General features: G+C 42.8%; 1 long non-coding RNA gene across 7 annotated transcripts in view; it reads left to right on the top strand.

The window, feature by feature from the left end:
- The window catches only part of LOC128148362 (uncharacterized), a 39,499-nt gene extending 12,878 nt beyond the window's left edge, over window positions 1-26,621 (top strand). Inside the window, exons 2-8 of one of the 7 annotated variants that reach the window (XR_008237271.1) lie at window positions 2,168-2,383; window positions 6,579-6,649; window positions 9,364-9,470; window positions 15,015-15,297; window positions 16,417-19,865; window positions 20,628-23,056; window positions 25,631-26,621. This is a non-coding gene — a long non-coding RNA (uncharacterized LOC128148362). Of the gene's footprint in view, window positions 1-1,868; window positions 2,074-2,167; window positions 2,384-6,578; window positions 6,650-9,363; window positions 9,471-15,014; window positions 15,298-16,416; window positions 19,866-20,627; window positions 23,057-25,630 lie in introns of those variants that run through there. The other 6 variants (XR_008237274.1, XR_008237272.1, XR_008237276.1 and 3 more) reach the window with 6 other exon arrangements.
- Window positions 26,622-26,950: the final 329 nt, after the last annotated feature.

The raw sequence follows: 26,950 nt of genomic DNA, 5'->3' as shown, positions 1-26,950 counted from the left end.
AATGGTATGAAAATGCAGCCAGCATATGTTTTGTAAGAGCAGGAAGGCTCAGAGAGCCCAGCTCCCACCTGTAATCATTCCTCTTCCCACGGCTCCAACACTAACCTACGTTTGGAGTGGCAGCTTTACGGTGGGGAGGATTAGTGCACGTACAGAGTCCTCCTCCTCCTCCCCTCCCTTCAGGTCCTGTTTCTTGGGAGCACCCATGCACCTTCACCTGCTGCTGGGGTAGTGTTCAGCATAAGGATGTGGATTTGAACACCCCAATTCCTTCTGCGTTCCTCAAGGTCCTGGTTCCCCCCTTCCCCTGGTTTCCCTTGCAGATTTGCTTATTTCTCAATAGTGCAACATAGTATATTGTGCATTCACTGGGAGCCTAAAAAAGCAAGACAGATTTTATCATTTGGACTGTGGATATCTAATGCCCATTATGGGCTGACTAAATTTAGTAGAATGGCAATTCACCAGACTACTAAATTTAGTTAGGCCATCCGGTCATATCATTTTACTTAGCTTAATATTGGATATCATAAGATAGGGCCTATCAAACAGTATGGCTCCAGCTTCCCTAGCTGCAGATTATATTATCATTATAGCTTTTCAAAACATTCATGCTGACTTTTTTAAAACCTTGACATTTTCTAGTTGGTATATTTTGTTACACATTTGTAAAGATGGTCCAAATTCAGTTGGTTTTCACTGTAAAGATGACTGTGAAAAAAAAAAACACCAAAAGACGCTGTTTTCATTTTAAGCAAAACCTTTGACTTTCCCTGTTAAACTTTAACTTCAATTAGAATAGGATGAATTTTATCAAAGCTAGGTAGACAAGGTGGAGTCCAATTTGGAGAGAAATTTTGCACAACCTTTTTCATTGTCTTCATGCATTTCTAGTTGCCATCGAATCTCAGTTCTGTTCCAGACAGGAAAAAAGCTTTATGAGAATCCAGACAACCTGTACTGTGACAGCGAGGAGTTCTCAGTGCTGTAAATTCAAACTTGTCTTGTGCAGAGTAAACGGGAAAGAGATCTTGGTAAGGATCCCATGAACCACAGCTGGAGTTATGGCGGGATCAAATATGACTAACAGAATGGCATGTACAAACTCATCAGCCCTGCTATAATTCTTCCCTAGTATATGGAAAGAAAATTGCAGTAGCAACATTCTGGGAGTCTGTAGACTTAATCTTTTTTGGTAGGCCTTGAAAGGGAGCCAGTGTGTCTCCATGCCGAGTCAATCATTTGCTGTCCAAGTAAACTGAACTGAGATCATCTAGATGCTGGTCTTCGTTTCTAATGAGCTTTCACAGTAAAACAGGAAATAATAATCTTGAAAGGGGAAAAAAATGGTCAAAAATCAGCCAGAGAACATTTAAAGGTTTGTTCTGAACAAGCAGAGCTAAGAAAAAGGCCTGAGAAAAGTGTGTCCTGGGATCACTCACAGTTAAAGCACTGATTAATTAAGCAGAGGGTCATTCTTCAGAAAGACTCAAGGGCAGTTTTGGCCCTGGGGCTGTAATTTGGACACTTCTGGAGTTCTAGATACACTGAGCTATTCTGTGCCGGGCCTGTGAATATGTGCATTCTTCTGGCTGAACAATGGCATCTTTATTCAAATGGGAGCGACTAAGTAAGTGGCTGTCTCCTAATACGGGTGGTATTTCTTCCTGCTCTGCCTCAATCTCTGCTGCTTTCCCATTGCCTTATCAGTGCTTTGTAGCACAACTTAGAAAATGAAATCTATTCATAATGCTAAAAACCTCCCCTTTTATAGACACGGGAAAAAAAAGCCCCAAACGCTTACATATCCTCCAATTCTATAGCAGGGTGTTTACTTTTTTAAATGCAATTCTGCTTATCTGACGCTGGTTTGGAAATTAATAAAATGGTGCCTGGCTTTTATTGTTTTGACTATGGGAAGGAAATTAATCCACAACTATTACAAGTGTTTGATCCAAACGAGCGGAGATAAAGCTACGGCTTCAAGAAACGTCGTTCCCTGTTTGTCAGGTGTCCTAGTGCACCTGACACGTCTGATTTATTCCTCCAATGTTTAGCAGCAACACTGTCCAGGTAGATGATGCCCATTCATCTTGCTTTGTGTAGGTATTTCTTCAGGGTGGCTTTATTTATTATGCCTTAACTACTGTTTCTTCTTACTCACTAGGTTCAGCTCTGCCAGAGGTTAGAAAAGAGGTTGTTTGTCTGAAGAGACAAGGGTGTGGTGAAAATACTCTGTACCAGCCAAGTGAACCAAAACACAATCTGAATTACAAAGCAGGCTGGAAAATAAAATTCAACTGACAGAAGATCTGGACCCCACCTGTGCTGAAAGACGGAGAGAAACGGAGTCCCAGGAACTGGCCATGTACAGCTCCTGGAGGTAGGTCTGGAGAGGGGGGCTGCGCCCCCCAAAATCCTCTCAGCAGCTCACAGCGGCAGAGCGGGATTTATAGCATTACTGCATGGGGAAAACTAATGTCAATGTTTATGCAATATTGCTTGGTATTGTTAATAGTTAATTCGGTGAGAGCAGGCTCGCTGTGAAACTGTACCGCAGAAATCTCTGACTTTCCTTACCATGGGGACTGGGCTGTGGCACCACGCGAACACCAGACCTGTCCCACAGCCCACAGCAACTAACCGACGGCTGCCGGAATCACTGGGATTGGTGCAGTGGGGCAGACACGTTACTTGTTTCCACCAAAGCCAGAGCCCAGGCACCTCCCAGCTGCACGTGCCTCCACAAATACTGCTTCCTGAAATACTTCTGAATGTCCTAGATCTGTATAACCACCAAAAGACACTGTACAGAGCACTGGTCTGGTATTTTGTACAATTGCAATGTAATCTAAAATAGACCATCCTTAGAGTGGAGACCGGCTTCTTCCTCCTCTGTGAGAGCCCAGCCATGAGTGTAGGCAGCCACTGTCCCTGTCCCCAGAGGCTTTTGCTGCTCCCACCACCCTGCGAGCGCCAGGCAGACCGGCTGCTGCGCTGGAGGTGCTCCCGTCCCAGCGACCGGGGCAGCCTGGCACCCGTGGCCCTTGGTGGAGGCATGAGTTTTTGCAAACCTTGCGGCTATCATCTAAATCTCCGCTGAAACACCTGGCAGTCTTCGGGATGGGGACAAAATGGGAGGAAAGACGCTGTCGTTATTCTTAGCTGCTGGCTATTAGGTCCCTCTGACCTGCTAAGCAGTGCGTACTGTGGGAGATGGCACCGAGCAGATCTGCCTCCCCATGCCCGCGTGGGGAAGCAAGGCCTGCGCAGAGGCCTGAAGAGTTCAGAGAACAGTTTTGCATTAGCGATGAGCCAGAGTCAGTTACTCGTATTTTAAACAATACTGGGCTCTGGGGAAATTCAGATGCAGACCTGAAATGCATGGCTTGGCAAAAGACTGTTGTTACTGTCACATGCCTGACCTCTTGAAAATAACATTAATTCAAAAGTTAAATATGTTCAGCTGACACTGATGGAGTATTTGTGTTAAGGAGAAGATTTTTCAAAGTCGCAAAATCAACTTAGTGATGTACTACAATTGCCTCATTGACGTCCTACCGTAGTGCAGCAGGTCTTGGGGGGCTTTCAGCTGCAGTGAAGCACTCATTGCACTGAGAGGGGGTTCGCCCCCTCTAAAAGGGCTGCGTTTCCAAAGGGGGTTCTGAAGATTCATGATCTTTCTGGTCACTTTAAATACAACTACTTTGGAAATTATTTCCCCTGGTTTAGTTTCCAAGTAGGCAGTTAGACCTGGCAACCACAGACAGAGATCTTGTAACTGGCTTTGATGCGAGAAAGCAACATTGCCATAATTCTGGAGATATCCCTTTCTTTTCTGAACTACATTGGCAGCTCACGATATCAGCATGTCGAAATGACATTCACTCTGTATTACACAGACCGTATAAAACCTTGTGTTTACATTTTGTCTCCTTTGCCCTTTTCAATTTTGCTTTATTTTTTTATAGTTTTGTAACTTAAGCAGTACATATTTGGGGATGTTTTTTTCCATGCCTTGTCTAGCTTTATGGCTTGTTCTGGCTGAGGCATCCTTACATGATTTGATTTTACAAGAAATATAGGCTAGCACATATGTATGTAATTGTTCCACAGTGAACCAGTCTGTCTGGAGCACTGGGAGAAGAGATACATTAATACTTTTCTTCATGCTATTTACAAACTAAATCGCTAGATCTACAAATGATACCAAATATTAGGAACTGCAACAATAAGGCTTGTGCTAGTTAGCAGGAAGCACAAAAGTGTGGTGGAGCCAGAGAAACACTCATCAGAGTAATATTTTCATCAGAAACAGAATGTATCGTAACCAGGGGAGATAAGCATGAGTAGGCAAAACCAACTATGCTTAGAGCCAACATGCAGCAGCAGCTACAAATCACACACTGCTGAGTGAAATCTGAAAAATCGAAGTCTGATTCTTCTACCAGGAAGAGCCCCTCCCTGCTCTGCGTAGGTGTGGAGCCAGGGACTGCCAAAGTGTGCCAAACTGCATCTGTGCCGAAAGCACAGAGCAGCCCGTGACACTAGCCAGGAGGAGAGGCTTAGCCGTGCCCAGCTGCTGGAGACCTGCCACGCCGTCCTTATGCTGGTGGCAAGTGGCCCTCTGATACCGGAGTGTTTAGGAAGCAGCACAAAGCCAAGTGGATTGAGAGCACAGACCCATCGTGGAGGGGCTGGTTAACCTTTGCCACACAAAGAAATGTGGGAGGACTTTGGTCTTTCCAAGTAGGAGAGCAGTGGAGAAAACAGCCAAGAACTGATGCTGAGGTAGACTAGCAAACCTTGTTTAATAGAGGGTGCATTGCAGTGGTATCAGCAATGTGAAGTCAGTGCTGCAAGTGCCGCATACTAGGACTTATTTAAAGAGGCTATTGTAAAAGTCTTCGAGCCAGTTAATTACCAGTTTTTGTTATGTCAGGAACTCCTTGAGTTAAAGCAGAAAGAAACTATTCATGAATATGTTCCAGTTCTGTAGTTTAATGGGACAAATTTAAAAAAAAAAAAGAAAGAAAGAAAGAGAGAGAAACTGATAAAATGATTTAGTTCATGGAAGGATTGAAAACCCTCACAAAAAAAGCTGAAATTACATATTGTGCCCCATCTACTCTTGCATAAGCCATTGAAATTGCTGGAGACTTAATTGGACTAATCGTCCATTGCAGTTATGCATGAGCCTTAGGGAGCGCACAGGGTGCATACGGGCCAAAGCACCAGCCTATGAAAGAGAGACAAATTATCCAATAGCATTTTGAAAAAAGTAGATGTCCAGGTATGAAAAGCCAAGAGGCTTGGCTTGCATTTAAAAAATATTAAGACCAAGTGAGGAATTTCATTTAATTTATTCACCAAGTGGACTTGAAGAGGTGTGAAAAAGGACAGAAGTGACTTTAGGCAAGAGAAAACTTTCAATGGAAAACAAAAAATCTATCTGTAGAGGACACTAATGTAGGCTCATTCCCTTCCTGCTTACATCAGTTTTTTCCTCCGCACCTCCCTGTTTGTTGTGAAGTTACTGATGGACCGTGGTTATTGCAAGCAGATTCGGGCCTAGAAATTCCATCTGACCAGAATAAAAATCATATTGCATGCTGCATATTGAATCGAACTGCAGATATTGAAGTAAATGGCAGTTTAGAGCCTGTCTCATACTATCAGTATTCTTCAGACATTTACTTTGCTGCCTTCCGCTGTTCAGAACACCCTGAAAATCACCAACACATTTACTGAATTGAGGTTTAAAAGCAACTCAGAAACAGAAACAAATCATAGTTCTTAGCTCTGCTGAAGGTTAGAAGAATGCTGTTGCCAAGGGGGTGCTTTCTGCGTGCATCTGAGTACCTCCAAAATGACCTGTTGTGTATACATGTGTCCAAGTTTCATTTTTACAAAGAGAGTTTGTTATGAATTAAACCTACCTCTTGGGAGAAAAAACAAGTCCAGCATACCAGAATACCCATCTTCCTAACTCTTACCATGCCACAGACTGAAATCCCAGACCTGCTCATGTATTATGAAAGCTGTTAGGATTTTGTGCCTATAAATGCAATCACCTCTCAGGATATAGAGATAGTGCAGAGGATATCGAACACAGTCTGTTAGTTTTTTTCCCTTTGTATTACTTGTACCTTCTCAACCCTGGTAAACTTCTCTGTGCTTGGCTTTTCAGAAGTCCCCCAAAGTCCTACACCAAACACCTTAGGTGGTGATACTCCTGTAATGTGGGGCTGACCACACTGTAGAGGTTGTCAGCCTTTCAATGGTGCCCTCTTCCCAGGGCTGGTTTCCCATTTGGCATGCTGCTTCCCACTCCTCCCTGCTCCCGCTCTTCTCCCCTGCCCGGCTTTGCTGTGGGTGTGAGAGCCCTTCTGCTGCATGCTGAACTCCTGGAGTTCAAGATGTGAGGCTTTTGCTGCGCTGTTCTTTAAAGCACTAGCTTGGCCTTACTAACATGTTTTCAATGGTTGGGATTAGCAGAGCTTGTAAGAACATATCAGACCTGTCAGGTTTACAAGTCCACTCACCACCTCCACCCTCTTACATATATTTTTAAATAGCTAATTAGGAGATAATGCCAGTGGAACCAAATACTGTCACGAGATAATGATCTCGCACCGTTATAGAAATGGTAAGTGGAAATGTTTATTTTCAAAGAGAAGAAACACTGATCATGTGCCTAATCCTATAATTCTTAAACAAGTAAAAATCCTGTAGATTTCAGCAGAGCCTGAGGTGACAACATCCTATTACTGTGGTAGTATTTCTGGATACCAAATGGCCGTAAGTGATGCAGTCATTTTCTCCAAATTATATTGGTGCAGTATTGGAACAGATGTTTCCCTTACCTTTATTAGCCTGTTGTATCTCCTAACTTGGAGGACAAATTTTGCATGTGCTTCAATGCACCAGCTTAGATGATTTTTTTTTTTTTTCAGTTGTGCTTTAGGAAGCAGTGAGCGGTGGTTTGGGTGAAGTTATGCTTATTTTTAACTTACTGACAGTTCATAATGGTGATACACAAGTCTGTGTTGTTACTGCAGGCTCCCTTTGGTACACTAAGGATCATCTCTGTTTAAATCAAAGATGGCCTTTCCTCTGTCCTTCAGGAATTTTGGAAACCAGGGTTGTCTTAAATTCACTTTTCAGGAATAAACCACCTTATGTTTCCAGTGAGGTGAAGGAGTCACATGGGCAACAGGTTCATTAGCTGCTCAGGCGTAACTGCCCCTGTGCTGCTCTTCCCCAGTAATAGATGTGAGACTATTTGGGGCAGCTTTACCTCTCGCTCAGGCTCACCCTTGTGTTTGTATTTCCACCATGTGGTGCTGGTGGGGGCTGCGCTGTGCAAATCCTCTCCCAGATCACCTGCCCGGGAGCCTCTGGCTCTGCTACGCGGCAGCGTTAATGGGATGGGTACATTCGCCTTTACTGCCTCCCCCCAGGGAAGCCTTCTTTCTACTGCAGCTCTGGACTCACTTTAGATGCAGGGTTGTCTTACAGATAGGTGAATACTGCAGTGCAAATTGGAGGCAGATGCAGAGCTGCTTTCAGAGAAAAGCCTGTCAATGAAAGCATGAAGGTTTGTCCTAGTTGGAATTAACTTGCACAAGTTGTTAGTGCTTCACCATGGAAGGTGGCCAGTGGTTTTTAGAAATTACTGCTGCTTTCACAACTAATGAAGATTCATCATTCCATTGGATCATCTCTAACCTGCTGTAATTGTTCTGATTTTTATTTTTTACCTTGTTCGCCAGTTCATGTCTAAATACAAGAAGATGTTTATATTGCATACATTCAGCTTTAATTGGCCCTTAAAAGAAGGTGTTGATTAGAATCTTCTCAACATCAACAGCTCGCTCGCACAACATTCTCTAATTACTGTTTATTAATTTAGTTCAAGTGGCATAGTTGAAAGCCCTGCTCAGATGGGAGAAGTAAATTGTCACTGGTATTGAATATGTAAATTATGTGCCATGTAAGTTTCCATGAAGAATGTTTAAAGTTAAATGCTACGCACATAAAGCCTTCCAGTTTCATCTAACCCAACCATATGACAGCTTTGCAAAAAGTGTCATGAAAATTTACCAGCCCTGGCAAAAAACCTACTTGCCTATCCTTTACTTTTTTCTATTAACACAATCATGATGATAATAATAATTTATTTGCCAGTCAAAAAAAAAAAAATCATTCATGCTGGCTGGCTGGAGATTTGCAAGGCTGCCAATTGAATGTGAACTACATGTTGCTGTAGTATAGACATTCAGCAGCCTGGATTTGTTGCCCTGGTGCAGTAACCCTTCCTTATTTTTAATTAGCTTATAAAGTCAGAATTTCTTAAACAAAGTACTCATTACACATTGCCTTGTTACATTACTTTAAAATGCAATTAAAAGTTTTAAGAGCGCCGCGGAGTTTGTGTGCCATTGTCAGCATCCATGTCACTCACTATCAATTTCCACCCACTCACATAGATAAGAGGCCTCCCGTTAAATATAGATGGCACTTCATAGCTTTTGTATATAGACTAGGCATAAAACAATATACTGATGAGGACGACCTGACTGCATCTTACACTTCAAGGAATAAGAGAGGAATGGAGGGGAGGATATTCTAGAGGAAGGAGGACCCAGGAGTCTTCTTTGTCCTTCCACCCCTGCAGTTGTCTCTCTATGACCCTTTGCGTGGGAGTAGCTGCACGTTGCTGGTGAGTGTGCTGCTTCAAAATCTTCCCAGACAAAGCTGCATGGGAATACCACGCAGTTATTGTATTATGCATCTGAAACAACGAGACCAGACATCGCGTTAAAAGCAAAAGAAAAATATCCAATGCCTGAATGCTGCCTGGGCCTTCACCCAGTCCTCACACTCTCTCTGGCTGCTGTTATCGTGAATGGCACTAATCAATTCCAGGAAATCTCTACACCAAGCATTATGTCACATGCGGTTACATCATTCGCTCTAACCTCTAGGGCTTCCTGTTGACATCTTTGGAGCTCTTCTACTACCAACTGGTATTAGAAGAAATGCCAAAGGGTATTTGTAGCCATTTCTGCCTTCCAAAAGGAATCCAAATGTTTCCATTTTGCAGCTTTCACCTGCTGGATCTCATCTTTGCTCCTTAAAACAAGCAAACCTTTGTGGGTCTGCTCGGGGTCTTTCCAGGTGTTTGCATAAAGGATTGTGGGAGTGCATGAGGGTTTTCTTGAGACAGAAGGGTCTAATGCCTCTGCAGAATTTATTTATTCTTAATGTCTACCAGATTGCTAACCCAGCCTGTCAGTTGTGTAACTTCTGTTATAAACTCCACCCCAGGAGGCTGTTTCTTTCTGAATTCTTTCCTAGGAGATGCTGCTTCCCAGTGCAGGCTACGTTTCACCTCGTGGTTCATTTCCAGGCATCATCCTGCAGGGCATTCCCCTCTCCCCTTGCAAGGCCATCCCCACAGGCAGGTAGGAGCCATTTCTCTCTTGAACGGGCAGTGACACCCCATCAGCTTTGCCTTGCAACCCCCACTTTTCTAGCTGCTCAGCCAAAAGAAGCAGGGCTCAGAGTCTTTCCAGATCCAACTTGCAAGATTATTCCTCCTTGCAACCACTATGTTTCTTGGTTTGGGTCTTTTTTTTTATTATTATTATTTATCTGGTTTATACGTTCCTTTCATTCTAACGGTTTCATTTTTGTGGCTGTTTCTGTATTTGTTCACTACTGCAGTAGGTATCAACAACGTGATTAAATTCCAGCTCTGACTATTGCAACATAAGAGCTCTGCCTTCATTATCTGCGGTGCCTAAAACTATTTGATCTCTAATAAGTTCACCTGCAAGTGTGCCTCATTTGCATGATGAGGCTAACTGGTGCAGCCTGGTTGCATATTGGTCTGTGATTTCAGTTTCTCTTCGATCAGATGCATCACACAGAAGGAACTATTAGAATTGCCAGCAACTGTATTTTTTTCTGTTAATCATGCCAGAATACTAGGAGTCCCAGGCAGCCTTACTAGGCTGGAGAAATCCCCTGATAAAAGGCATGGGAGAGCTTCTTATGTCAGGTCACATATAAACCACTGCTGTGCTGGGGATAGTTGGTCTGGTTTGATGGCACAAGGTCTTAAGTTCACATCCAGCTCCTGAGCTGGCTATTCAGTAGCCTCCTTTGGTGAGCTGCACTTCCCATTGTCACCAGCCCCAAGCTCATGAGGGAGCTGTGCCACGCAGCAAGGACCTCTCCCCTGGCCCAGCAGGCTCAGAGCTGGAGGTGTCCTTCAGCTTCTCTGAGGGTCTCTGCCTGACTGTCCCCAGCTCACATCCATCCTCTCTGGTCCTGCACTTGGACCCAGTTGACATTTATTCGGTAGTAGTGCCTCCTTGGGCTTCACTGCCTGAAGTGTGCAAGGAGAGAAAATATGTTTTCTTACACCAAGCTTTTAGGAACCTGAACTTTTCTTTGTGTCTGAAATGGAAGCAGCAGACTTCAAAGCTAAATGTAAGTAGAGAACAGCAGATCAATAATTGTGAGATTCATAGCAATAGTGCTGAAAATGTGTCAAGTTGCCTGTTTCCTTTCTGGATCAAGCTCAGGATAGACCTGTGGGTTTTGCTGTGTTCGGTATGACTTTAAGAAATGTGATTTGCCCCACTGCAGCACCCCTTACTTCCCTGATTTCAGAATTCAGCTTCTTACACTGTAATGTGTAGCAAATACTTGCATTTTCATTTGAGACAATTTTTAATTGAACTGAACGACCTCTGAGAACATGGAAATGTCTCTCATTGATCTGAATGGATCCCAGACTGAGTTCTTATTTCATACAAAACCCCAACTGTTTTCTTTTGTTCTTGGGCTCACACAGAAACTAAAAAACTAAATCAAGCAGAACCAAACAAAAGAACTCTGAGGATCTCATCAGCAGTATTTGCTTTGCACATGAACAGTAATTTTTCCCTAGCACATACTTCCAAGAATTTTTTAAAATGTCATTCATACATCATCTGCCCTAGCAGACAACAGTTGTTCCAGAGAAGCTGTTGCTCTCTATTAGGTCAATGATCAGTGAACTAAACATTTTCTACTTAGGCCTTCATATGATAAAAGCCTAAGAGCTTTGAAGGAGCCATTACAGACTATTGCCTAGAAGAAATATCCATTTGAAAATTCAGCAATTATGTACTTCTATAATAGCGTGTAAAAGGAGCTCTGGACCCATTATGGGTTATTGAGTAAATAATGTATTTTTAAAAGTGTCCAAGTAATTTATATGATAGCCTGTATTGGCAGCAAAGAGTGATTGTAGACTAAACATTCTGTCTTTCTTTCTTTTTAAAAATCTCATTTAAATCCCTAAATAGCAATTAAAAAAAGAAATCCCTGATGCAGTTTCAGTATTTCTATAGTAGTCAATAGCTAATGGCTCTGACTTTACTCCACCGAGGCTGCCATTTTGTGCTGAGCCAGTTTCCTCTGGTCTGACTTACTTTTTTTGTCTTGATTGGATAAGACAGGAGGCTTCATTATCAAATATAATATAGAAGTGTCCAGAGGCCTCCTGGAGGTCAGACTCAGAGTCATCAGACCTGCCCATAATCAGGAACAGCCACTAGCCAAAAAAGCCACGAGTCCAGAGAGAGAAGACAGGAAACTGTCAGTCCCTATTTCAGGGAAAAATTGAGGCTTGGAGAGAGGAAATATGTTGTCTGAGATCATGCAGGGGACAAAGAACCTCTGCCTCCCAAGACCAAGTTTAGTTTCCCTGCTTTATGTTCAGACTGTCTATGGAAAGGCACAGTCTGAGATCGCTGAGTTGCTGTGGATCCTCAGTGCTAATGCAAACAGCTCCTTTATCAGATGCTCGCAATAGTCTTGCTTCAGACCACTGCACTCAGCCCTTTCAAGCACAGACCCTGGTCAAAGCAGATAGGAAAATACTGCAGTTCACAAAATTTATATTGCAGCAACAGTGCGCTGTGAAACAGATGTGCTGGAAAACAAACTTGTTTTCTACTCTTAAGCGTGGAATAAGCTTTCCTTAGTCCTCCCCTTTACTTATCATACTGCTTCCTGCCATGGCAGGGCTAGTCGCCTCTTTGATAATTTTCTGTCAGAAATTGGAAGAATAAGTTGAAACAGTTGTTTTTTAAGAAACACTGGTGTTTGAGCTGCACTGAATTTTGGAGATTATCTTGACATTCCCAAATACCTGTTAGGCCAAGCAGTCTGTAGTGCCACGGGGACGCTACCGTACTTATGTATTACATGTACATTAAAATAATGCAATGGGCCTGACTTGAGGGCCCAAAAGTAAAACAATTCTCTGCCTATGGTGATGCTCCACCTTAACTCTTTTTGATGGTACCCTGGCATAAATTAGAGACAAAGTCACTTCATCTGGTGTTGTTGAACCTGTAGGTCCAGACCTGTGTTGTAACTAATTTTGTACATAGGATACCCTAACAGGCAGCAGGAAACAGACATCTGTTAACATGACTGTCAGGAGTTCTGATTTCCTTTTTTAGAGGCTATGTAATGCCTACCCCTGCATGTGCATGTTCAGAGCAGATTGTGAGCTTCCCGTAGCTAGCTATGCTCTTCAGTCACACCTCAAGAACATCACCTTTAGACCTGAATTTGAATACATCTGTATAATTTCTCATTGTTTAAGAAAAGTGGTTTTGATGCAACGAATGAAAATGTGGCATTTTGGCTCCCCTCTGGGGACATGACAAGCGATAGGACTTTGTAGCGAGGCTACTGGCATGTGAGAGTCTGTTTTTCATGTGTTTGGAAAGACACAAGAAGAGAAGAAATACAAGGGTGCCAAAGAGCACATAGTTCAAAAGACAAAAACAGAAAGGGAGTGACTTAAGGAAGAAGTGGTAAGGTAATAGAGAGAAAGATGAAGGAAAAAAATGGTGAAGGAGTGGTAACAGAGATAGAAATAAATGGAGAAGAAACAAGGTGAAAGGTATAAATACATTTAAGTTGTATTTGAGCAAAACATACAATGTCTGAGAAAGCAATCAGTTTCTCTCACTGTTAGACTGCATTTGTCACTTAGGAAAAGACAGTTATCTGTTGGGATAATTGACTGGAACTCCAGTGATGAAGTCTCCATCACTGGAGAATTTCAATGACAGAGCAGTCAAAAATCTGGGAAATACTGTCAGGTATTGGATGATCCCTTCCAGCTCTGTTTTCTACAACTTCAGCATCCCAAAGTGTGTGAGTGGGAGCAGTACCTGAGTTGTGTGATTATGGGAAACCTGTTTCTGGCCCCGTCACCTCCTCACTGAAATTCTGTAAGATCTCACGGAGTAAACAAGACATGTACTTAGAGATGAAGTTTATGAGGAAGATGAAAGTACAGGGGGAAAAAAAGAAAAGGAACTGGTTGATCTGCAGACAACATTTTCTTCTGAGCTATGGACCCAATGCCACAACCGTTACAATTTCTTCTTCATACCGAAGAGCCCCATTCTGCAACAAATACATAGTTTGGCTTAGATACAGACCCAAAGCCTTCACAACTTGAGATAAAAGATCCTGGGGTCTTTCTTCCATGAACAGAGTTATTAATTGCTCTACTGTGCTTCAACTCTAAATAATGCTATTCTCCCTTTCAAAGAAAATTCCCCCTAATTTCAGCCCAAATCATTCTTTGCTTCCTTTCCTGGCTTCTCTTGAATGGTGGGTGATGAGAGGACACAGGTAGGAAGTGGCCTGGGATTATTCCAGACTGATGATTATTTCTATGCAAACCACCAGTTACCATTGCAGTACAAAACAGTGTAAAACAGGCTTTTAAAAGAAAAGTCTGGAGAGGCATCACATTGAGATGAAAGAAAGCTTCATTCTCCCATCTTGTTGAGTTTTTCAGGGCTTGCCAACGGGATCTAGCAAAGCCCAGTGTGATAATGTCAGTGGTCCTCCCCTGAAGATAGGAGGCTTGGATTGCTGTAGTACTGCCATAGGAAGGCACAGGCCTTTAAAGTTACCACTCCTTCCCCATGCAAATCTGCCGTGTACGCTCCTTTTTTCCACTGTGGGCCACCAAGTACGATGCTGGTAACTGGAAGAAACTGCTTTTTTTTTCCCCCTGACATTACTTTAGAGACATTAGATTAATTATTTGAGGGTGTGTATGAGATTCTGGAAGTACAATTTACGTCTGCTATGCCGTGAGATCTTTGGTATGATATTGACTCATTCACTGGCACCTGAGAGAGGTTTGGGGAATTCAGCAAGCTTTCAACAATCCAGTTTGAGAGATTAAACAGAATTATGGCTCACTCAGGTTTGTCCTAATTTTATTAGATTTTCACCATTTCTAATTGCATAAACATATGCAGCCAAGTATACAGATGGGGACTGGGAAGATGTACAAGGACACTCAGGCTCCATAGTCAGCTAATTGGTGGACTAAGTAATAGGGCACTTGGAAAGATTGATAATTTTTTTCAGAACATTTCAGGGTAAAATCCTGTCCCCATTAAAACAGAAGCAATCAAGAGAGGAAAGATTTTAGCTGTAGATTTTGTTGGAACTAGAGAGAGAGACAAGAGGAACTATGTGATGCAGAAAATATCCAGGATGAAGGATGTTGTTTTAGGCAAGATTCACTACTTATTTGTCTTAGCCATAGGAAAAAGATAGAATGTACCAAAGACATAGAACAACTGGCCTGATCCATATGGTGACATCAGAAGGCTAAATACAAGATAAACAATGGGTAACAATTTCAGATATTGCCAGGGCAAATGAGAAGTCATTTTGCGTGAACATTGTTATTGGTAGCAAATGTCACGCTGTAATGTTTTCAATATTTTATATTTTCTTTTGGAAAATATATCTGGTTTTGCTATGGCTAGGAGAACTCTTGGGGCACAAGTCAAAGTATGCTATGACTATTTCTGGTCAAATGATACCAGCTGAGGTACTGGCATGGCTGTTTATACGAGTACTTTCACGTGAAATAATATTGTTGTCCATATTTCTTAAAGGAATGCTGCTATTGACCTATTTTCTACAATCAAGACAGAAGGGGGCAGGAGGGAAAAGTCTACACTCAGGTTTTTGCTATTGGACACACTTCATCCCTGATAGGGCATCTGCACTATGAAGTTCACCCTGAATGAATGGGCATTCAGGTGTCTTCACCTCCAGGAGACAGCGCACAACTCTCAGGCTGAATGAGCCCCAGCTGGATAGTTTTTTTAAAATCTCCATGGGTAACAGACCTGGAAGACTTTTCCCTCATGCTGGCCTGGGCTGAACACTTGGTGGGTGAGTAAATTTTTTTTTTTTTTTTTTTAATTAAAGGTAGAATAAACGAAACAAGTTGGTCACATATTCGGACCTGCACTTCCCAGCAAAGTTTTGCAAAGTCCTCTAAAAAGTGAGAATATTTAGTAAATAGATCATGAAATATTTTGTAACAAAAAAATACAAGAGGGCTTTAATAATGTTGGGATGTAGTTTTCTGTTAATGACTTTATTTTCTTCTTCCTCCTGTTCAGGCAGTAGCATGCGAACTCTGACCACATCACCAGTGTGAAATTGCTGATTAACCTTTTGACTCTGACAACTGGGACTTCTCTCAACACCAACTGGTAATGCAAAAGACCATTAGTAGTTAATATTGGGACATCCCAGCTCCAGATGTCAAAAGGTTAATGAAAAATCAAGTATCTTGCTTTTATTGGGCAACTTGGAAACCTTCCCCCCAAACATTTCATTTTTTTGTGATAAATAAACTAGACTGCTTGAGCTGAGAAAGACGGGTGTTTTGCTAATGTGTACAGCTGTTAATTGAAAAAGATTTTGTTATGCTTGTTCTTCTGGACGTACATAAAAGAGAGATTTGTTGGCGAACTTTATTTAGTCTCGAACACCCCTTTGTCCAAATACACTACTTAATAATAACGCTTTGTTCTTTCTATAACAGCCATGGAGGGATTTTGAGTGGAATACTCATTTTCTTTAAGTCATATTTGCCAGTAATCATTCCTGGCTTAAGACCAGCTGCCATTTATGTGTTTTATGAAAATATAACACCAGTTTTACGCTCAAAACTATTCTCTTTTAGGTAAAAGCTTCAGCACAAGCTGGTTCCCCGTATCTACCACAAATGCTATTTATCACAGATTTTGGTCTTTAAAACAGAAAGATAATGTTAAAACATTTTGATTACCCTTTCCTTACCGCTATCGTTCACAAACCATCTTTTCTAATTATGGTATTAGGACATTTACATAACCGGGAAAAGGGTCCTTTAACTACATTTCTATTATGTTTGGCACTTGTGTGAAGGGATATTATATTCATGTGCATTAGAGATTGCTTATAAAAGATCAAGACAATAATAGCAGATCAGACGATAAAGGTTCCCTTTTCTCCTCCCAGACAGGCTGTCTCTGACAGAAGAATACAGTTCATCAAAAGTGTCTGCAGGTTGTCAAACTCTGTGAGATTTGGGGACACTCGGAGGCTGTCATGGCCAACAAGAAGATTTTCTGTAGGGTTCTGCCATCATTCACCCTCAGGAAATAATCACTCACTACATTCTGCATGCTCTCATGATAGAGCTCTATTTGAGAGAAAAGAGCCATTTTATCAAAGGACAATATATCCCTTCTCTTGGTCCATGCAGCTTCCATTATCAGACCATAATAAATCATATTTATGTTCTCAGTTAATAAGACTGATTACAATGCAGGTTACAGGCATGGGAAAAGCAAAGCAGGTGAAAAGATGTTTTAATGAAAATATGATAAGCAAACAGCTTCTTGTGAACATTTCAGGCTGTTATTTGTAATGATCACAGGCAATTTTTGATACATCTTCTTTAGCAATGGTTTAAGCTGCATAAATTGGCTTGCCACTTTATACGTTGAAATAGGAAGAATCCCAGTGTCCTCCTTATGTTGTCTAGAATCATTATATACATTATAAGCATAAAATGAGTTTAATGTATGTGCTTTGAAAAGAAGGGGAAAACAGAAAATCAGGGAAGACTGATTTTAATGCTGCTCAAAATGATTTTGAAATTTTCTACTCATCTTTGTTACTAACGGTACATTTTCCATGAAATTTAGGAATGACATGTACTGCTTTCATCTCCTTAAAATTAATATACTGCTCTTTCTGTTTTTCTCAATTTCTTCAAAGTTCTTTTTAGAGCACTGTGCAAAGAGACAGAGAGAAATTCTCCACTCGATGTGTGAGCATATCTGCTATTAATGCTGAGGGGAGTTAAGTGTGTGCTTCTACAAGAGAATATACCCCAGTGTTCAATACTGAAAGGTACCCTATTAAAAAGGTGCAAGCATGTTTAGCTCCAGCACATGTGATGCATTCAAGGGCCAACTTCCTAAGAATTTTTTTAAGTGATTAAGATCTTTTTTGGTCAGGTAAAAGTTCTGATATGATTTCAGCATATAACTGTATGGAGGGAAGTGGCTGATGGACTGTCTTGCTCTCATCTTGTGGAAAGTCTTCTTTTGTTATTGTTATGTTCAGCATCATACTTTCAAGATGAAGTTAGAAATGTAAGGAATAATTTCCTCCTGCTGATACATAATTTCGACCAAGTCTCTGAAATTCTACAGCACTTGCAGAACACTGGTGACAAAGGCTCCTTGGTGTTGTGTGTCTGCAAGACCTATTCTGGTCACTGATATTTCCCCCAAATAATTCTTAAACAAATTTTAAAGCTTTGTAATTGGCCTGGCCCTGGAGAATGACCATGAAATTCCCTTAACCCTTCTAGGGCACTTCAACAAGAGAAGTGCCCACACAAGAAACAGCAAACTGCTTTTCAAAGGCAATATCCTGATATGAAAACAGACATAGATAATGTACTTCATGATGGAACTGCTTGATACAGAGAAAAACATGTTGTAACTGCTTTCACCGTGAAAAGGGTTTAAAAATGCTGCCTGCCAACGCCACAAAACCCAGAGCTGCTATTTCAGTTAAAGGCCAGTGGATTGTATTTTTCATGTCAGTTTTCACTAACCTCAAACATCACTGTTATGACAGACCGTCATCCAACCAAACTAGCACTCTGGTGCCATTCAAGCAGGCAGGAAGAAAGCAAACATGAAGGAAACTTAAAAGTCCAATTAGTAAGTGGGGGGTGCACGTGAATGAATTACTTTTATGTAATGATACTGATTACTGAAAATTAAACACTTAAAAGAAAATAAACAAAAAGCAGTGCTTTCTGAGCCAGTGGTGTTTTCTTGGCTGGCAATTTCTCTTTGTTCAGTTTCATGACACCAGCCTCAATGGTTGAAGGGGTGTTCTGGGCCAGATGTCAATCACAATGTCTGACATAAACAAAAATAGCTAAAAAGGCACGCCAGCATCTTCCTTTTGTTTTCCCATTAGCTCCATTTTTCTTTTCATAGGCTGACAAAAAATTACTGCCTCCAAGTGAATTCAGTAATGTCGCTATATATCTAATATCTAGGAGCCCTTTTGTTTTAGCTTTACTGGGCTTAACCACAAAAGACACTTGACATTGACAAAGAATCTGTCAAACATACAATGATCAGTGCAATGAAACCTCTCATGACAGAAGGGCACTATTCTGCTTCCCCCCCCCGCCTCCAGCAGCAGCCTGTCTGAGCAAAATATGCTGGAGCACATGTAGCAGCTGAACCATTACAGAGCAGGCCAGAAGCTGAGATGTGTCTTGTTTAAATTGTCATAGCATATTAGTATAATTAAAACCGCCAAAAGAGTAGAAAAGATAGATGGAAATGTTACATTACTTGTTTCTAGAGATTAACCTCCAGCCAGAACTGAAACAGAGGCACACGTTTTGGATTTCCTAGAGCTCTGATATGGAAGAAAACAAGCCCGAGAGTATGTCTCTTGAAGTGTGAGACATGAAGTCATAGTTCCTGTATTTACACAATAAAGCAGAAATAGTGTTCAGACAGACACTCTGTTTTCTCTGTGATTGCAGCTCCTGTTGTGGCTGTACTCTGCAACGCAGTTGTGTCATCTCTCAGCTACCTCCTTTTCACTCTCCTTTGCCTTCGTGCCTGCAAGGTCTTGACAGTCCTTGGGCCTGCTAATGAGCTGGTGCTACCACTCTCCGCTCCCTCCCCATCTCTGAGCTTGGCTGGTGCTTCAGGTGCCCAGCCCTGAAGCAGCACACAGTGTCCTGGCTGGTGGCTGCGGAGGCCATGGCTTGGGCTCTGGGGCTCAGCAATGCCAAGCAGCTGTGCTCAGGAAGTCCTCCTGCACAGGCTTCGTCCCCTGGGCATGCCTGTGCCCGGGCAAGAGAAACAAACACCTACTGGAGGCAGGCACAGGTAGAGCAGCCCTGAGACTGCTCTTGAATTGCACAGGGGAGCCAGACTGGAGCTGGGAGTCAGACTAAGATTGTCTTCGCTTAGGCTGTTTCTGCTTCTCATTGCCAAGGAAGATGTTCAAACAATGGCTTCAATTTAAAATCTGAACTTTCAAATGCCAAGCTCCATGCTTGCTTCTGTGTTGAACGGACAGATAAAAACACATGGCTTTCTAAAATTGACCCTGCAAATTATGTTATCTTCATTGGATGAGATGTTTTCCTTCCCATGCATCATTACCTCTGATAACTATTCAGGACTAACTAGTTATGATGCCAATTTCTAATTATGCCCCAAGTTATATCTGGTGGTGAGAAACCGATGGAGAACCTTCTGTGGATCTGTTCAGTTGTAGATGTTGGAACCTGATTTATCCAGAAGCTGGGGAGGACCTGAACTGGCTCCGGCAGTTCTGAAAGACAGCAAAAGCAGCACGGCTTTCCTCTGACAAAAGTGGTACATTCAAGGAGAAGATACAGGAATCAGGTAGGTCTCATACTCATTTCTTCTAGTATAAATGAACTTCACAGCCTTGCCCCATTTGCTGGTTTGCTTGAAGTAGAGAGATGTTAAATGTGGGCCTTAAATTTTAGGTTTCCCCATATTTCCTGTATTTCCCAAATTTAAATCTCAGTTAATGACTTCTCCATATAGTGCTTCTCTTAAATTTCTGTCAGGGCCTGTAAATGTGCATAACTAGTCAAAAATATGTTATCTGCATTTAGTGTTGGCTTTTGGAGCCCTCACCGCCAAGTCATCTCACCGCTGTGTCTCACCTCACATGCGTTTCTGTGTAGTGCCAGGAGAAGAATGGAAAATAGCTATGAAGTAAAAGCAGATTCTGCTCCCATTAAAGGCAATGAAAACTATGCTTTTACTTCTACTTACTCATAATAGCGGGGAAAAACGAAGTGGAAACAAGCACAACAAAGCACCTCTGCCAGCTATCTACAAGCTAACCAAGGCTTCCACTAATGAGGTGCTCTGGCATTTTGAGAAAGACAGGTTCTTCCAGAAACGGAAAAAATATGCCAAGTTTTTCCTTCAGCTCTGAAAGGCTAGTGAGAGAGTAACAAATTGTATTTCAAAAAAGGGATAGCAGTCAAACTTTTAATGCTGTGTGTGCTATTAAATACCTACAGATGCCAGTATAGTTTCTTGTCAATTAAATGCTTTTACATGTATGTTTGGCAGATTATTAAATACTGATTCTTATATACGTCATCTAATTATCTGCTGTATTTACAGGTTCATCTAAGTGACCATAAAATTCTTGAGAAGTTTATTAATTTCAAATCACAATAACAGAGTAATTTCCAGGTCAGATTTCCTAGAAGACGACTCAGTACCACGGACAATCGCATGGTCTATTAAACAGAACAGTATGGTTTGTGGAAAAGATAATAGTCCAGATCACGAGATAGCACCAGATTTTACGTTATGATCTCCAGATGTCTTTGGGAACTTAATGCATCCAGCATTAGTTCAAGTCTAATCTGCATGGCAGAAATGCGAGTTGGTCCAATTTTCTCCTCTTTGGGGCTGTGTGGAGAAACTGTCTCCCTAAGGGCTGCAGAGGACAGGCTGGGGTAGTTTGGCCATGCTTTGGTAAAAATATTCACCGCATTGCCAACTGCTCCTGGACTGCCCAGTGGTATCACGTGCAGAAAAGAAAAGGATTCATCTTTGCTTAGTGGGACAGTGCTGTGCCCAGGTCTTTCTGATACATGCCCGTCAGAGCTGGCTCTACGCGTTGGCCAAGCAGGCAATTATTTAGGGCAGCAAAGTGATTGTGGCCTCACTGCCTGCTTCATCCGTGCTTCCAGAGCGCTGGAGAGGCAGGCGGGTGTTGTGCTGCTACTCTGGAGAGAAGAGTTTGCCTGAAGGACAGGAAAGTCCCACCTGGCAGTGTCCACGTTCCCATCTGGCTGCAGAAAGCTGGTGAGTCTGCCCCTGACTGCCTCCACACAGACATAACAGGCCTCCCTGTGCTGTCCCCAGCCCTACGCTTTGAAAGCACCAACGTTCCCTTTTGCTTCCAATGCTGAAAAGCCCTGAGTTACAGCAGCTTGTCACAACTGTCAGGCTTCTGTGACAACCTTATTGTATCATTCTAAGCAGTGCATGTTGATTCACTGGAGGGAGGGTAGACTTTGCCAAATTGAGGCATCATTTACTTGCTTAGAAGCTCCTGGAGTGAGTGTCTCTGCAACGGGAAGGCAGCTCCCCTGCTGTTTCCACGGTGCAACTTTGGAGTTCAATACATTCCCCTGAGCGTCTGCTGTAAAACAATGTATTGCATCAGTTCCCTGAACCAGGGTCTTGGTGAAGTCCACAGTATGGTGGTGTTGAGCAAGGGATGAAATCACCCCAGGGGATTTCCAGCGCTTTGCAGGGCAGCCCAGTATCCTGCTGTGCCCAGAGGGGCCACAGATGTCCAGGAGCTTCTGGTGGGTCACATGTACCTATAAACACGATACAGTATTTGCTCCATTGCATTCCTGGCGGAGAGCGCTTTGTACTGGTAGAGGTAGATGGTGGGGGATAACAATGCAAGGATCTGCCAGTGCATTTCCTTTTCAATTTCAGCACCATTGGGCTGGGAAGTAAAAAAGAGCTCTGCAAACAGAACAAGTGTCTGACATGACACTGCAACATAAAAAAAAGCTCACGGCTACTTTTCCTCCATGGAAATCTGTACAAAAATTGGCAATTTGGGACTTTGTGAATTTCTCTCTGGAGTCAAAAATTCAGTGTGAGTGCACAAAAGAGTGTGAGGAGAGAGCATTTTGGCTCCTTCAACCCTGTGCAGAAAACCTCCCAGGGTTCAGATAGGATTTTAGCATTTCTTGCAGTCTTCAAATGTGCTGTGCAAGGATGTGCTTATACATAATTTTGTAATTGAAATGGCATGTTTACTGTTCTATTTCATGCTTGATTGTGTTTTTTAAACACCTTTACTCATGCTGTTAGAAGTGGGATTATAATTAAAATGTCCTGTTGAACACCTTGTTCAGTTCAATGAAGGCGTAATAGAAGTATAAATACTTGTTCTCGTTGACTCTGTGATGTCAGCACAACAAACACAGTAAATGTCATAAACCAAATCTCTCTTTCGCCAAAGCATCCGTCAGAAGGGAAGGGGAAACAGAATCTGCAGCTGGGCAATGAGGGGACCTCTTTTTTGGTAAAAGGAAATATTTTGAGATATTATAATATCTGTGATATAGATGTGTTAACTAAGGCATGGAATGATTGACTGATTTAGCTAGTTATGAGAAAAAATCAGAGTGGAATTTGTTCCTCTTCTCGCAGTCCCTTGGCCTAAAGACTAGGCAGTACTTTCTCCTTCTACAGTTGCCATTAGGAAATGCTGAGTCTGGTTATAAAGTGTGAAAGAGTAACTTATATTTCTTATTATTCCTGTTTGCTTAAAATGTGTACAGATACACAGGCTTCATGTTTTTATGGTGGGGTTGAACTGCAACACAAAGTCCAAATGTTTCTAAGTCAACATGCAGTCGTTACAGCACTTCTGCATAGCAATAATGGTTTAATTTTCTCAGTGTTTTCTCTTGTACTCTAAGTTACCACCGATGATGAGATGCGTACCCATCCTGGCAGGCGATTGTTCAGTCTTAAGGAACTTTAAATTACTTCACAGCTTGAAATTCCAGGTAAGTAAGGATGTTCCAAAATTTAGCCTAATGTTTGATGCTTAATTGGGCAACTTACCTGGATACCTTGGCTCAGTTTCCTTCTCTGAAAAACGGGGAGAACAATGTCTGTGTTCCTTGTGCTGTTTGACTATGTAATAGTATTTTTAATATACTAAGTACTAGGCTCTACACTGCACATAAACCATGAGGTTTTAGGTTTGTGTCCTTTCACGGGCTGAAAGAGGGCTCTCAAAACCAATCCCAGGATATATAATATTTCTGTGCCAGAGCAGGACTCGGCAGTCAGTAGCTGCCTTATAGGAAAAGCCCATATGATCTTTATGAAGCAGGCAAATAAGCAGACCCAAAGGGTGTGCAAATTGCCTTCTGTGCCCAGTTTCACTTCCAGCAACTTTAAGGTCAGCAGAAGTTGTGCAGGCAGATGGTTCACAGGATTTGGTCTTTAGAATGAAAGCAGTGAGGAAGTGACAAAGTAGGAGGGTTTTTTTTCTGGGGTGAGGGAGGGAGATGGGTACATAGGGCAGTCCAGCCCAGTCCAGAGAAAGATTCAGCAGCAGGGATAAGGCTGCTGAACATGCAGGACAAAATGTACAAGAATGTTGTCAAGTGGGATTGCAACAAAACTTGGTGTATTTCTTTGAATGTCTCATTCTAAGTACAGGTGCAGCTCTACACACCCACACACACTGCATTTATTTCAGTGTGTGATCATATAAATACCTGCAGGTGCGACACTGAAGATATACCCGTGCTGAGGCATGAATATGGAGTTCCACATCTGTATTTACTGCCTGGTTCACACAATGAACTAGTGCAGTCAGTGGGTTCTCTTTCCACCTCCCACATGCACTTTAGAACTAACACCAAAGGAAATTCTGTCCTGGTAACTACATTTAACAGGATGTCAAGGCATAGAACCAAAATACGCGATGGGGAAGGAATATGGAACAGCCATCATTACTTCACTGTTTTGCACATGTATATACAAAATCAGGAAGAAACTGATTTCAGATAGCGATGGCCACATCAGTTTAGTGTATGGTAATAAACCCATGAAGTTGGAATTTAATGTGTCTTTTGGGGCACCTAAAACTTCAGTTTGCCTTCAGTGCAGTGGCTGGTTTCTCTCTTCTGGCACACACAGAGATGGCTCCTTGTCTGTAATACTGTCAGATAGTCCATAATACACGGGGCGCAAATCATGGCTGCTGCAGAAACCATGGTTTTGAATTCACTGACTTGCATGCATGTAAAAGTCTTAGTCACAGCATAGCACTCATGTAGCTGGTTGCATTAAATAATAATCTGATTCTAACTACCTAGCTACAAATCCCCTCCTCCCAGTGTCAAAAATGTAAACCAGCTAAAGGATATAAACTGGGGACAACATGTAATTGCTGCCTGTAGAGACTCAACGTTGTGAAAGTTTCTTACTTTTTATAAGGCCTTTAGTGATAACTTTTGTTTTCCAAAGAGAAAAATAAACCTACTAAAGTTCCTTTGAACATTTCAGCAGCCTTTCATAGCATTAACTGTGAAAGTAATGGTGTCACATTCCTAATAAGGATGTGTGGGAACTGTGTTTTAGGAATCCCTGCTGCTTGCTTTGTGGAAACTATCTCAGATGCTTTGGGATTTTTTGGCAGTAACTTCTTGTTGCACCATGATTTCACAGGGATCTTCTCTGTTATCTTCTGTTCAGTATATTCCTTTGAAGATCTAGGGAGAAAATGTGGAACTTGAGCATTCAGTGAAACCCTGTTTGCATCTCCGTCTAGCTAAAGACAGGGAATGAGTTCTCCTGTGACAGAAAATGTGGAGGAACCATGGTGCCCAAAATTAGCGAAAATTTTAGGTAGTGCTGTTAAGGCAAAGGAATAATGAGAATATGTTCAGTGGAGATTTCATAGGAAGCAAAGGAGGAAAGAAAGACACAAATTTTTGTTTCTGTTCTGAATGTCACTGCTTTGGCCAGAGGGACCACGGCTGCCATCCGTAGCTCATGATCACAAATGTGCTCTGTGCAGTGCCACGGCAAAAAGGACCAGAAGCGGCTGGAGCAGTGGAAGAAATTAACACTGTGCTAACAAAGAGTTTCATCCAGGCAAATCTACCTCCCTCAGAATTAGCCTGGGTATCTCTCCATGACACATTTGTTTTAGAATCACAGCATGTTGCAATTATTAGGCTCTGGCAGGCCTCTAGGTAGGAACTGTGTCCAAGAGCCTTTATTTCATCTGCTCCAATTGAGAAGAGTGTGGCAGTTTCTTTTGGTTGAGACTTCGCTATAACGATCTGAGCTTTAGTCACTGTGAGGCTAGCCCAGTGCAAAGCATTCAGTTGGTGTTACAACCAGAGACAACGGAGCTGCAAAAGTGAGTGCAGACCGTGTCTACTTATTAAGTAAAGGGGCATGTGGAGAGCCCATTACTCAGTAATTGGTGCGAGCTGCCAGTTAGCATTCAGCAGGACTTGCAGCATTTGTATAGACCTTACAGTCCAGAATGGCCTGGGATTGTTCTTGCCTTATTTGCTGCCACTATAATCAGCTGGTGGCTCTCTGCTTTGCAGAGCTACCAAAACCAGCTTTATTGGAGTGAAAGGCACCTGGAAGTACTGGATGTCCCAGAGGAATTCAGCCAGAGGGACACGCAGGTCTGAGAGACTTTGCGGCTAAGGTTGTGTTCCAGTGATTGCTACTTTTGTGGGCTTGCAGGTTTCTTCCCCTGCCATGGGAGAGGAAAATGATGCCTGGAATTTGTGGTAGATGATACAAATGACTGCCTGATTGTGTAAAACCTTAAATAGGTCTTTAGAGAGGAGACCCTCAAGTGTTGTGTGACTCTATGGATCACACAACAGCACTTAGGTACGGGGAGTCTGGAGAGACAAGTGGGAAGTCTTTGCAGAAAAGACTGCATCGACATTTAGACAAAAATATAGCTCTGTGAGGTACATGCCACTTGCAGCATTGACCTGGGTAAACCTTTTGTTCGCTTGGTACCGACTGCTGCTGTTATTCACACGGATGCAAAATCACAAGCAGGCGGCTCAGTGGGGTTTTAGGTGGGCGCACCCAGACCCCCGGGCCGGGCCCGCGGGGCTGCCCAGGGAGCCCGTCGGACTCGGCGCACGCAGGGTGGCAGAAAGGGGCTCTTTTCACGATTAGTCCCTGCAATATTGTGTATTTTTAACAAATTTACAGCATAGAGCAGCACTAGCCTCAGAAGGTTGACAAGGCGGTTAAATGCATGCAGACAAGGTGCTCCCTCCAAGCAAGCAGGCTTTGTTAACACCTGTAAGGTTAAAAACCTGCCTTTACACTGTACTTGAGAAAGCAAATAACGCCGTGTAAAGCGGCAGCAGTAACACCACAGCCCCGGGGCCCACCCTGTAGCGGGACTGCGACAGCCACGTCCGCTGCCCCCAGCGACGGCGGCCCAAGGCCCCTGGGGCTCGGGCAGGGCCCCCCTCGCCCCCCCCCGCGCCCCGGGCTCGAGCAGAGCCCACCGCCACGGCCGGGCCCCCCACCGCCGCGGCCGGCCGGGCAGCGGCCCCGCCAGCCGGCGGCCCTGCTCCAGGCGGCGGCGGCGGGCGCGGTTCGCCGCAGCGCCCGGCAGGTGGCGCCCTTGATCGCCGAGTGGCGGGCGGGCGGGCGGGCGGGCGAGCGGGCCCGAGAAACACATCGTGTACCCCCCCCCCGCCCTTTAATTTAGGAAGTATTATAACTAAAGTGTTTTCAACTTATTATTATGCATGAGTAAAAATTCCATGAATGTGTAACATTTTCGCCTGTATTTCCCTCTTTTATAACATCATTTAAATTCCTCATTAATAATTTAGAAATATTCTGGATTTTAATCACTTTTCTCATCACGACGGTATCTATCC

Source organism: Harpia harpyja, chromosome 11 (assembly GCF_026419915.1).
Source record: "Harpia harpyja isolate bHarHar1 chromosome 11, bHarHar1 primary haplotype, whole genome shotgun sequence".
In the NCBI taxonomy this organism is placed as follows: domain Eukaryota; kingdom Metazoa; phylum Chordata; class Aves; order Accipitriformes; family Accipitridae; genus Harpia; species Harpia harpyja.
This window is presented reverse-complemented; position numbering and strand designations above follow the sequence as displayed.